Raw genomic sequence first — 13,368 nt, 5'->3', positions numbered from 1 at the left:
TCATTGACACACGAGCCATAATTTCAGCCTATTTATACGCCTGCATTCATACAACACACATGACATTTACCGTTCGTTGAAGATAACGAGACTTGAACTAAAATAAGACAGATCACCCACTGTTTGGTCCCGATCACTGTGTGTCAACACTTGTAACATTCGCTGACCCACACTAATTCTGATCAAGAAACAGAGGCGAATATTTTTTATTTTCTGTGCTATGTTTGCAACCAAAGGGGTGTTCAATGGTCCAATAGATTATAGTTAGGTTGTTAAGGGTTGCATTATCAGACAATATGAAAGTTATTACCAATTTTATGCAAAACATAATTCACCCGAATTGCTCGATACTGTTGCAGAGTTGCTGCTCTTGAACGCTCTCGTGCCACGTACCAAACGAGAGAGTGAATGTTTACATTCATAGGGCTCTCCCGAATGCGATGTGCCACGAACTGCTATGGTTCGCGAACTGTTACACTCTCCGAATACGGTTCGATCGGCTTATTCTGATCGAAATCCAAACACTGCCTTGACGCTTGCTCCAGCGGAGCGGGCGATGAGGGCAGGATCAAACATGTTGCGCGTCGGTCTAGAGAAAGTACCGCGTTCAATTAGTTCTTTTTGATCCTTCGACCTTGACGCTTGCTCCTGGTCAGTGCGTCAAGAAAGCTCGAGCAGTCGTCAGTATTTTCCCCCTCTCGGGTCATGCGCTTATTTTTTCTGAGTGCATATGGCCGAGCAAACGAGTGAAGCTGAAAGTGGATTGTGGATGCTCATCAAGGATGACGGATCAATTGGTGAGCTCGTTTCATGCTACTATTTTTAATCTATAAAATATGTATGATTGCACATTTAATCGTTATAACGGTGGAACGTAAATATTATCTTTCAACAATCTGTGTGTCAACACTGTGAGTGTCGACATAAACTCTGATTCATGAATTATTCATGTTTAACATTTTTTTTTTCTTAAATACCCCTTTCTTTTTACCTTTATTTTTGTAATTAAAAAAAACGTTGAATGGTTCGACACTACAAGTGTAGACTTGTGAAAGGTTTACTTTTTTCAACAAACTTTGGATGGTTCGCCACTGTAAGTTTCGGCACAAGAATAAGAGTGTTCTATGATGTTCCAGCCAATCGAGTTTTTTTGTTTCTTTTCAAATAAGTAAAATATGATAACATATGCTTTCGTCCTGACAGCTGTAGGAATGTTACATTTAGGTATTTGTTCAACAAACTTTGAATGGTTCGTCACCTCAATGAAATTGTTCAAATCAAATGAAAATATTATATTTACATATAAGCATGTTTATATCACACAAATAAGTATTTATCATGGTCTAATCGCTTATCAAAGTGAATCCTGAGACCCAACGATCCTACCCATTAACAAACATCCCTCCCGGTAACCTTTGTGGAGATGCAGAGGCAAACACGATCTCTAAGTAGCAAAGGTTACACATTAACATTCCTTCCCCCAATCCCACCTGACTGCAAGGACCTGGTCGGCGCCGTTATTGACCCTGTATAAATAGAGACACTGAATTATGCACACTGAAGAAGATTATGGCCAATCCCAGCCGAACTTCTAGTTGATCCTTTGTACATTTTCACTGACTTCGGTCAATCACGCAATAGCAACCATTGATATGTGTAGTCAGTCTAAGCAAGGTAAGCTAAGCTAATAATTGGTCGGCGTTAAGTCAGAGTGGACCAAGTTCACAGTTTTCAGGACATTTAAAAAAAATCCATACAAACACAAAAACTAAGGTTTTGAATAGTGAATGTTTTTGAAAAGAAGAATTTAAAATTGAATCATTTGTTTGAGACACAACATAAATTCATCATAAAAATTTCAGGGTTCAAAATCGTGTTTCTGTGCCGAAAAAATCTTAAAGTGGATTTATACATGGCGAAAATCTATTGTAATTAATATAAGTATGAGAGAAACCAATCAAACCTTTGTTTCTTATTTTTTTTTTTAATTTAAGGGCTCTCGTATAAAAATATTTTGTTTTTATCTTACGGATGCAAAAAAATTTGACAAGTGTGTTTTAAACAAACGGGAAATTCATTTAAGAATACATAAGTTACCTGATTTTGTCAGCCTCTTTAAAAAAAAATCGGCTCTCCATCAAGTTGTGAACAATTTATCAAAGTTTTTTTCAACCCTATGTTATTCATATTCATAATTACTAGAAAAAAATTGCAAAAGACTTGAAAAAATTCGCTTATAAAAAAATATACATCAAAAAGTTCTCCGCAAAATCGGGTCGGGTTTATCTCTTATTTTGTTAAATATTTTCCTTTCGAGCTTTAAAACTTATTTGTACATTACAAGGTTTGTGAAAAGCTGGAGAGGGTTTATGCCTCTGAGAAGAAGATATTTTCGAATAATCATTCTAAATTATTTTTCTTTCCTTTGCAAATGTTTTTTTTTTTTTTTTTTTTTTTTTTTTTTTTTTTTTTTTTTTTTGTATGTTGCTAGCCGTACAGTGAATACTGTCCAAAGCTCTAAACTAGACTTTAGATAGAAAAGAGGACGTAATCCTTCTGAAGCAGTTCACCAGACGTGCACGGAAAGATGGCTTCCAAGAAGACACTGTTGCGATCTGTCTCAGAAGGTTACGGTAGAAGGTGGGAAACGTTCTTTTCACACTATCACTTCACTTGATAACTATTAGATTACTTCATAGCACTATTCACTGGTATTGATATCACTATCTTTATTATCAACTGAATTTCTACTAACAGCGTCACCATTATCTGTACCAATTTTGTTATTAACATCACATCTATAACCCAGCCACAACACAACACTACTGCTCTATCAAGTTTAAAGTATAAAACTTCTCATTAAAAAATAATCACTGTAATAAATAAATCATATCAACACTCAATATCATTATATTCATTAAAATAAAAGTAAGGTTTTTGTTGCTTATATCACTAATATTTATAATATCACCAACTATCATCACTCAAATAATCACCATCTTTGTAGCTTATTACTATTAACCACACAAACTTATTCGACACAATAACATCATCTCACTATATTATTACATTATCACTATTTTCAAAACCAGCAACGAGATTATTCATATAGCTTCTTAAGGTGATCTCGTCGAGGGGCTGAAGGCCGCAATAATAATGAGAACAATGTCCTGCAACAATGAAGCGCATCGCACAGCAATCACAAGCGCAGATTATACTAATCACTTACACTGGGCTACCTGTTTTCACTAAAACTACCTCCGAGTACGCGTCTAAGATAACACTCCTTAATCAGATTTATTTTAGAATGGAATTAATGGAATAGTATATGTGCTTACCTTTTCAGTGTTGGGGGTGTTAGTGATTATTTCCTACTCACTTATATCCTAGTTTTTTTCTCATGAGCTACTATTCCTATTTGCGGTTACGGGTACCTATAAATAGAGATAGCGATTAGTCACAAGTTTTTTAGTCTGACAGCATTCGTTTGACCAGCATAAAACTTCTTTCATAACGCATATGTTCCATGCTTCAATTTGAACACTTTATCAGTTTTTATAATATATTCAATGCTATGATGAAAAACTTAATCCTGAGATGACGCTAGCTGACGAGAAGAGAGTGTTATAATTAGTAAATTAGTAAATAGTGATATTATTGGTATAAGAAACGGATTTAGTAAGATTCTGCTGTATCCTTGTACGGCCATGTGTGTTCCTGTTCAGCGCGATTTCTTCAATGTTAGGAGGTTTTGATGCACATTAAAACAAATAAAATAATGCTCCGGATGAGTGTCTGGAAGTATAAATAAAATGCGTATAGAAAAAACAAACAAGGGCCGCTTCATCATAGACCACGTAAAGTATCAGTTCACGGCGATGGTAATCAATAGTGTCCATTAGAAAACACTTTTGATTATTATCACCATTGGCACCACTAGTGTGCATCTTTCTCTTCAGAGTAAAGATACATTTAAGCCCCGAGACCTGACAGCAATCAAGCTGATCACAAGGTTGTGCCTTTGCCCAGGGTTTTCTTTCCTTTGCAAATGTTTGTTAAATAATTGTGTTATTCATTTCCTTATGTCATTTTTTAAATATAATAAAGAGTGTTTAGTTTGTTTTAACTCAATCCCAATATGCAGTAATTGTAAAATCGCTGTTGACTGAACATGCACATCGAGGGGACGACAAAGAATTCATGAATGTATTCACAAACATGCAGATAACAGGATACCATCTGGTAAGCCTATGCATGGTTAAACTGGGTGCATATCTCGAAGATAAGTAGATTATCAAGACCCTTCGATACAAGTATCGTGAATTATTTTATATTCCATTCGTCAATACCGAGATCAGTTGCATTACGATAGCTTGAAAATTAAGGTTTTGCAGAGTCAGGGCATTGAAGACCAGAAATATTCAAATATGTGTTCAGTCAGAGTGGACCAAGTGAAAATTTTGAGTACCGACCAAAATATACTGGTCCAATAAGCGGGTTCTAGCACATTCCATACATACACCACAGAACTACCATAAGCTTCTATCGGACTCTGAAATTGACTAAAAAAATGCAATAATCAATCAGTTTATTGCTTTCCAACACTTGGTTCGCTTTGTCTGCACAGAAATTGTTGCAATTTCTGACCACCCATCCAAATATGGTAAATGATCAAAAATCAAAATCAAATGCATCGAATTAAGTAATATTCATAAATTTCTATTGATGGATAAGTAGAAGAACCATTCGATGTCGAAAAATCTGACAAAACTCTTGAAATGTTTTTCATTTCCTCGCATTCCTCAGCGCGCTGATCATTTTCGCTATTCTAGTAATAAACACTTGGTCCACTCTGACTGCACACTTTTATCGATTTTTATTGATCATTCAAAGTAAATTTGTCACATATCTCTTGCAGTTTACAAATTTCATCAAATCTGGTCAAAGTGAAACGGAGGTAAGGTAATTTCGCATCTAATGAGAGAATAATCAAATTTTCCCATGTTTTGTACTTGGTCCCCTATGACTTAACGCCGACCAATTGTAAAACTTGCGCACAATAGAAAAATACAGTAGTGTACCGAAATTCAGACAGGCTCAGAATCCGTGCAATCTATACAAAAAGTTGGCGATTTGATATTCCAATCCTGCAAAAAAAAAGGTTATTTTAAATTAACTCCTAGTTTGCAATGTCTCCAGGGAAATGTCAAAGATTTGTTTTTGGAGAAAATTTTGAAAAAAATCCGCGAGGAATTTCTGAAGAAAATCCAATAGTAGTCTCTGATAAAACTTGTGTGAATCCTAAGTATGTCTTGATGAATCCCTACGGTGAGCTCTGAAAGAATTCCTAGATTTTTGTACGAAATTCTTCATCGGATTTTTTCAATGAATTGATAAATTAATTGAACAAAATCGAATCTTTGAACAATGTCCTTCCATACTTTTTGAAGAAATTCGGAAACAATCTCTGATAACTTTTTGTATAAATGATCGGACTGTAACAGGGTGTCGACTCAATTTTGAAAATAAAATTCCCTGACTTTCCCTGACCTTCCAGTCATTTTCCAGAAAAGTTCCAGACCACTGAGTTGGTTAATTTGAACCGAAATAAGTAAGATTTTTACAAGAAGATACATATTCGTTATGTTATAGGTCGTATGAATAAACTGATCAAAGGCTTTTGCTTTATTGAGATATATGTACCTGCCAGATGACATTCTTGAACGTTTATTCAAGTTGATATGATAAAACTAAACAATTGAGAATCTATTTACATTTCAAACTTGAAGATCCGTATGAATCGGCTAGTGAACTACCTCAGACCTAGGCATGAACGAAAATTTTGGTCCTCCTTCCATTTTTATACAAGAGGCAACACTATTACGATTATCCATCATACTTTTTTTAGTGGAAGAAAGCTATCCAAAAATTTGGCTTCTTATAGGCAAAATTCTAGCCATTGCCATAAAACTTTCTTGGAGAATTGCTTCAAGGAATTCCACATAGATTGCTCAGAAATTCTTCTTGAAATTCTTAAGATTTTTTTTCCAGATGCTCCTTCAATACTTCTCAATGAACTCTTGAAAGATATCCTCCAGAAGCTCCTCATCTCCAAGATTCTCTAAAAATTGATAGAGAATGTCTTTCAGTCTTAAATATTTCTAAAAATAGCATTTTGATTTCCTAGAACTATTCCAGGAATGCTTATGAAAATATTTTTCAGGATAACATATTTTTTCCTTAGAATAGCTTTTCTCCACGAAAAAATATCTAAATATTCTTAACGGAATGCATTCAGGGCTTGAACAATGCGCTGATTAGAAGGTTTCTAATGTTTCTCTTGTACTAGTCGTACCTTCAGCAATGCTCCGAGGAACTCTTCTAACTCATCTACGAGTATCTCTAAGTAATATCACAAATTGTCAATAGCAGGGCTGTGAAAAATTCTGAAATTCACTCTACAGTAGCCAAACAAAGCCAATCACAGTCAGCGAAACCAGTGAAACTCACGTCTATCGCTGCTGTAGACAAAAAGCTTTGAAAATTGCAAAACACCCATTGCTAAGGGCAACCCAAAATTACTGTAGAAAAATGTTCTATTTTCCGCTGAATTTCCCGCATTTAGAGCCTTCAATGACACTAACGTTTTAGAAAATTCATGCCCCCAAGATAGGCTACTTGATGAGATTCACGTTTTTGAGCTGGAAAGAGCCACGTGATTTTCGTGAAATTCAAGCCTACTACTATTACCATTCCCAGCACTGGTCAATAGATTATCAAGATTATTTCAAATGATATTCCTGAAATTTCTGCTTTTCAATGATTTTCTGGATTACTAAAAATAATCGAGGAACTTTGAGAATCATCCTCAGAATTTCTGGAGAATTTTCTGGGTCCTGGTTCCTTAGTCTAGTGGTTAAAGTCCACGGCTGCAAATCAAAGCCATGCTGAAGGTGTATTGATTTAGCATAATCAATTACTTTGCAGACAATAAACTCGTTTGATGTTGTAGTATTGATATTTCTTCCCTGACCTCAAGTGAAATTCCCTGATTTTCCCTGACTTTCCAGGTCAAAAATAAATTCCCTGACATTCCCTGACTTTCCAGGTTTTTCCAGGTAGTCGACACCCTGTGTAATAATTTTTGTAGTAGGGGAATTAGGGGCATAATGGACACGTTAAGCAAATGTTCGTTTTAAGACCCTTAAATGGCAATGTTTTTAATTTACCCCCGGCTAGTCTTCAAGTTTGATGTTAGTACGACGTGCCACATTCATTCATAGTGATAAAAATCATATCATATGTCAGAAAAGCGAGATAGAAAATTGGGTCGAAAACAAGGCTGGTAAAAAGGTATCGGGGCGAAATGAACACCTGTATGAAATTTAGTTATTCCAACATATTCAATGACTGTCAATCATTCCGATATGCAAAAGGACTCTCCCTCAATCATAATAGCTAAAAAGAACCTTTCTGGGTTCGTTACTTTGCTCAAAAATTAGATTCTTCCACGGTCTTGCTTATATGCCAATTTGAAACTAAGAAAAATTTTAAGTCAAATTTTAAAGAACAATTGAAGCAAAAAATAATTTTTTTTACCGTCAAGCATTTCAAATGCATTACAGATTTCATGCAGTGAATGAACTTTTGATGAAATATGTGTATTATCAGATATTGAGAGGGTGTCCATTTCGCCCCGTATGTTCATTATGCCCCTAATCCCCCTATTAACTAATGCGGAACCTTGGATGAAGTTGTAAAGAATTCATGACGATTTTATTGAAAAAAAATACTTGTAGCAATACTATCTTGATGAAATTCTGAAGAAATATCGAAAGAAAAATATGGGAGAAACTTAATGCGGAATACCAGAACGAATTTGTTGAGGAATTCTTGGAAAAAAAGTGTCTAATAGATTTCATCGAATAATGCCTGAAGGAAAATGGTTGGACAATTCCTGATAGTAATCGTAAATGATTTTTTTTTAATAATCCTTAATAAATGAAGAAACTGGGGGCCCAGATAGCCGTAGCGGTAAACGCGCAGTTATTCAGCAAGATCAAGCTGAGGGTCGTGGGTTCGAATCCCACCGGTCGAGGATCTTTTCGGGTTGGAAATTTTCTCGACTTCCCAGGGCATAGAGTATAATCGTACCTGCCACACGATATACGCATGCAAAAATGGTCAATCGGCAAAGTAAGCTCTCAGTTAATAACTGTGGAAGTGCTCATAAGAACACTAAGCTGAGAAGCAGGCTCTGTCCCAGTGGGACGTAATGCCAGAAAGAAGAAGAAATGAAGAAACTGGCATAGACATTATTGTAGAGTTTCTCAGAAAAAATGATTTTTTTGGTTTCACAATTTTCAGGTATCAGGGCAGGTATCTGTGATACCTTAGTCTTACTGCACTTCTTTTTTCTGGCGTTACATTTCAACATGGAACAGAGCCTGCTTCTCAGCTCAGTGGTTTTATGAGCGGAGTGCAAAGGACTAAAACTATTCTTATTCTGGAATCATGGAAGAATCCCAAAATGAATTTCTGATTGTCTGAAAAACCCTTTGTATAAATTCTGAATAAATCCCTGAGAGTCCTTGTAGAACACCCTAAAGGGATCTCTGGATATAGTCCTTGGACGGAATAGATAAAAATATCCTGGTGTTTAATGCAAGAATCACTGATGAAAAATAAATACCTACACAAAATCCAGGAGCATTTCAGTTGGAATTTTTTTTTAGATGAATCCTGAAGCAACTCGAATCCATGTCTTCCAATGAATTGCACGTTCTCTGAAGCCTGCATGTACACGTGTATGAGCATTAAAAATTAGACTGGAACTGCGCAACAAATTAGCCATTTACACTTATTTTCTTTCCTGTAAGACGTTGTTCAAACAGAAGCCGGTTATATAACGAAAATTAACATTTGGAACCCAGCTGACAGCAGCACACCGCTTATCCACGTTGAGAAAGTTGTACGCATAAAATGTGGCAAAGGTTTCCGTTTCAGAAAGTAGATTCCCCGCTACAAGCAGCATCCAAACAAAATTAGCATTTCATTCAGACTGCTGATTCCACGAATAGGAAGGTTGTTGTTCCATTGAGTAGGTAGGCCCGTTTGACATCGTAATCCTTCCTACGAAGGAGGTTGGCTATTTATAGTGTCGCTTTCAGCGAGAAAGAAGGGCAACTTTGCGTAACATGGAATCGGAATAAATCTAATGATAGCTGGAATTTGGAATGCTATGATTACGAATTTCGTCGAATGTTCGTTCTGTTTCAATGAAATTTAAAATACACGTGGATTGATTCATGTGGTTATAGAAACACGTGGATGACGGTGGAAGCAGATGAGAGGTAGAGGTGACATATTCCTGAAGCAGTACTACTAACTTAGTTCCTCTGGCATGAATTCGGGTCCGCTGGTACTTCCGCTACTGCCGAGACTTTTCACTTTTCTATCCGAACTGCGACTGCTGTGTCTGCTACTGGCACTGCTGGAACTAGAACTCGAGCCACGCCTGCTACTAGTTCTGCTGCTTCGGTTACTACACCGAGCTTCCCAAAGCGTTTTCGACCCTTCGGTGGCCACCTTTGCCAGTTCACAGCCAAGCAGCTGCGTCAGTGTGAAGGTTGATGTGAAGCTTTTGTCCAGAGATTATTTGGAGTGCACTACTGAAAAGGAGATAGTCGGGAATCGGCTCAAGTCTCGTCTTTATAAGGATCAGAAGCTTTATCACTTAGAAAGACAAATTTGAGTAGCTAGAAGCATGATTAGATTCGATTAAAAGCTCCGAAGTGACCCGAACACTTCAGCAATTACACCACCGTCACACTCGAATCGTCTCTAGCTATTCGATCCGTTCTTTGTTTGTTCAACTGGCTCAGTCATTATGCCGTAATTCGTACATTGACCAACCAAGAGCATCATACACTTTCCCTGCTTCCCTTCACCGAGCGTCGCGAATTCCTCGCGTTTAACATTCCTCACGAAAGCGAAATTTATTATTAGCCAAACACAACCACTAAATCGGACTTCGCAGCCAACCCATCAAGAAAACCCTTTCCTTTTCGACAATCCACCACCAAGAAATCTGCGGCTCCGCGTTTAAGGCCCTTCTTCGCGGTAAGGCCTAACACCACTTCCCAACCGGACGCGTGTTTTCATCATTAAAACACATATTTCCACTAATCGCTACCACCCCATATCATCCACCTAGCATGAAGGCAGGCAGTGCAGCATAGTGGTTCGATCTAGGACAAAAGTCGGCCAAAAACTCAAACTCAGGCATCGCAGAGTTCGTTGTCAGGTGATTTTGAAGCACGATCAAAGCAAGCAAAAAAACATCGCATCTGTATCGATTCATGATCGGCTATGTTTCGCCAGTTGTAATAAGCTTGATGGATAGCAACTGAGAAAGAGAGCCCCAAAGAGAGTGCGATAAAACTCATTTTTCTCGCTTATTTACCTTAGGGGGTAGGTGTTTTGTTTTACAGGCGTGATAAACAATCTCAAAACATCCGACAGCAATACTTTTCCCCAGAGCTGTAGCAGTAGACGATAAACAGGCTCTCATGATGTGCTGCGAATCATGCTGGTTACAGAGAGCGATAAGTGAGAGATACTCTCAATTTTCTCAGAATTCAACTCCTGTTTCCAATAGTTACAACCGGGGAAATCAGTAGAAAAATTAGTCGAATATTCAAATATACTTGGAGAAAATTCTGCTATAGTTTTTGTTAAAATTTTTAAACTAATCCCTGTGGAAATAACAGGAAGTAGAAGCATTGGAGTGCATAAGGATTCCATGGAGCAAATACTGAACAGATTCCTCGAAACATCTCTTGAAATACTACTGGAGGATTTTATGAAAGAGATTTAGGAGGAATTACTAGGAGAAATCATAAGAAGAATTCCTGAAACTGTTTATAAGGTATCTGAGAATAAATTCTTGAAGAAACTATGAAATACTCGCGTGATAGTCTCTGAGAACTCTTGACTTTGACAACAGCCTTTATTTCAGCCTGTAAGGGTTGAACAAAATCCAAAATCCAAGGGTGTTTCAAATTTTGAATTTGAACCACAAAAACGTTCGGTTTGACTTTTGGCCGCCATCGAACCACTGTGCATTTGGTATACGTGTGCTATAATTGATGAAACATTTCGTGCGTACTTCGCACCCAACAGCAATCATCCTCCAGATCGGAATGTAATGGCAAAAATTTACCCTTTTTTCCGGCAGATTGGATCAAAGGACTGCTCACAGGTTCTGTTCCTTCGTTTGAACAATCTTGCGACGAATGTCGTAACGTAACCGATCCGCGAACTCACGCACGACTTTTCGGGAGCGAATTCAGCTGCTAATTCGAAGGAATTTTTCTGAACCGGAAAAGCTGCTACGCCCGAAGCAGTCGATATCGCGAACTGAACTGAGCAATCTTTCTAAGATGGTGCATTAAGGGGTGCAGCACCAAGACTTCCGTGTTACGAAATTAGCTTCGCGCGATTAGAAAGGATGCCCTGAAGGTTGCAGCAGCTGTCTCGATTCGGAAATTGGGGTATTTTAAAACCGCCCGCGATCGAGACAGTTGGCGGAGACGAAATCTTACACTCGATTTGGTTGAAATGGTGATTGTAAGTAGAGCGGGATGCTTCTGAACCTCAGTGATTGTAGGAGCCAATTCAAAGTTTGTCGATTGAAAGCCACTGCATTAAGCAGAGCAACTTTGGAAAAGAACAGGGAAATTGAGAGAATCTCTCACCTATCCCTGTCTGTAACAATCATGATCCACTACACATCATGAGAGTCTGTTTGTCGTCTACTGCTACAGCTCTGATTATATCGGTAGGATAACAGTGAATTATAGAAAAAAGTAAAACACCTATCCTCAATGGTAAATGAGTGAAAGAAATGGGTTTCACCATCACTCTCTCTTTGGGGCTCTCCTTCGCTGCTGTTATTCATCAAGTTTGTTACAACTTTCGAAACATTGCCGATCATGGCAGATGCGAAATTTTTCTTCAGTTGCTTTGATCGTGCTTCAAAATCAAATCTGATAACTTTTTTGAAAACCTGTGAAAAACATTAAAAGGTTGTCGTGGAATCCAGGACAGTGTTTGTGTACACCTCAATTATCCATACTAAAAAAAATTAAATTTCATATTGCAGTTTACGTCTAAAGCATACAAAGTAGACAATTTCTGACATTGCAGTTACTCTTTTAACTTTTCAACCCAGAAATAACACCCGCCCGATTCGCAGCGCCTTATCTCGCGAGAAAGTTATAAGAAATGATAGCCCCGCAATCGCAAATCCGATTGCCTCATGAACTTGATGTAGCGAAAAAACACGCTCGCCAATCTTCGTCAAACCGCTATCATTGCATATAGGTGCAAAATAAAAATAGCGAGGGAGTGGCTTGACGTCATACGAACCACCACCAGATCAGACAGTCAGTGGATTAGCTGCAGACGATCATCAATATTTAGAAATGGTGGATGAAAATAGCCTCATGTAACACATCTTTCAGGGAAAGAAGACAGCGAGGCGCAACCAGTACGGGGCAAAGAAAATCACGCGATGTCAGATTTGTCAGATTGAACTTGACCCGAACGGACACTAACCAGTGAAACTGTGCATAGAATGTTTTCGAAGTCAGTTGGATCCATGCGGATTAAAAATATTGCACTAGGATTGGATCGAAATTCAAAAAAGTTCTAAAATCCAATCTTCTTTATCTATACATCGTCAGTGGGACATCTTTAAATCACCAGCGAAAATTCTGAAATTTTCACAGAACATTATTTTTATCGTAAGATTTAAATTTTGTTGAATTCTAAACCACCCTAATATTGCACTGGTGTGCAGGAAAAGAAGGGATTGCACCGGATTATCAACCCGACTGACTTTCCAACTCAAGAGAAAACTTGACGTCAAACAGCGGTACCCTGATGCGCTTGAAGAAATAGCTGATTAGTTTGGTCACTGGCGCTGTTTCCAAGGCTGGAAGGAATCGCGCGATTAGAATTGGCGTCAACGAAGAGGGTAAATTGGTTCGAGCCGGAAAAATCAATTTCATAATTTCTAAACACGAATGTGATTAGGTGCCGCCGAGAACGAATTTGTAACACTACTAATTAAGGCGAGTAAATACATCTCGACTTGAAATGCATGCGTTGCTCCACATTGAACAGCATCTTTTCAACGATCATACCTCCGTACCGCGTCAAAGATTGTAATTAGATATACATACTCTGTTCCTTGAGACCCTTAAGATGCTAATGATTGTAAAAGATGCTTACCTGAAAAAAGAAATAACAGAAGAAAAGGTTAGTACCGTTTTGCATAAAGTTAAAGACTTGTAGGAAGAA

The 13,368-nt window shown here is 37.7% G+C and overlaps 1 long non-coding RNA gene across 1 annotated transcript in view; it reads right to left on the bottom strand.

Annotated features, from left to right (window-relative positions):
- Positions 1 to 11,732, bottom strand: part of LOC110679655 — a 49,658-nt gene extending 37,926 nt beyond the window's left edge. Inside the window, exons 1-2 of the long non-coding RNA XR_002502685.1 lie at positions 11,225 to 11,732; positions 9,390 to 9,671 (exon numbers count right to left, since the gene is read on the bottom strand). This is a non-coding gene — a long non-coding RNA (uncharacterized LOC110679655). The remainder of the gene's footprint in view (positions 1 to 9,389; positions 9,672 to 11,224) is intronic.
- Between the last annotated feature and the right edge of the window lie 1,636 nt (positions 11,733 to 13,368).

This window comes from Aedes aegypti, chromosome 3 (assembly GCF_002204515.2).
Source record: "Aedes aegypti strain LVP_AGWG chromosome 3, AaegL5.0 Primary Assembly, whole genome shotgun sequence".
Taxonomy (NCBI): Eukaryota; Metazoa; Arthropoda; class Insecta; order Diptera; family Culicidae; genus Aedes; species Aedes aegypti.
The sequence above is the reverse complement of the archived record's forward strand: the minus strand, read 5'-3'. Positions and strand labels throughout refer to the sequence as shown.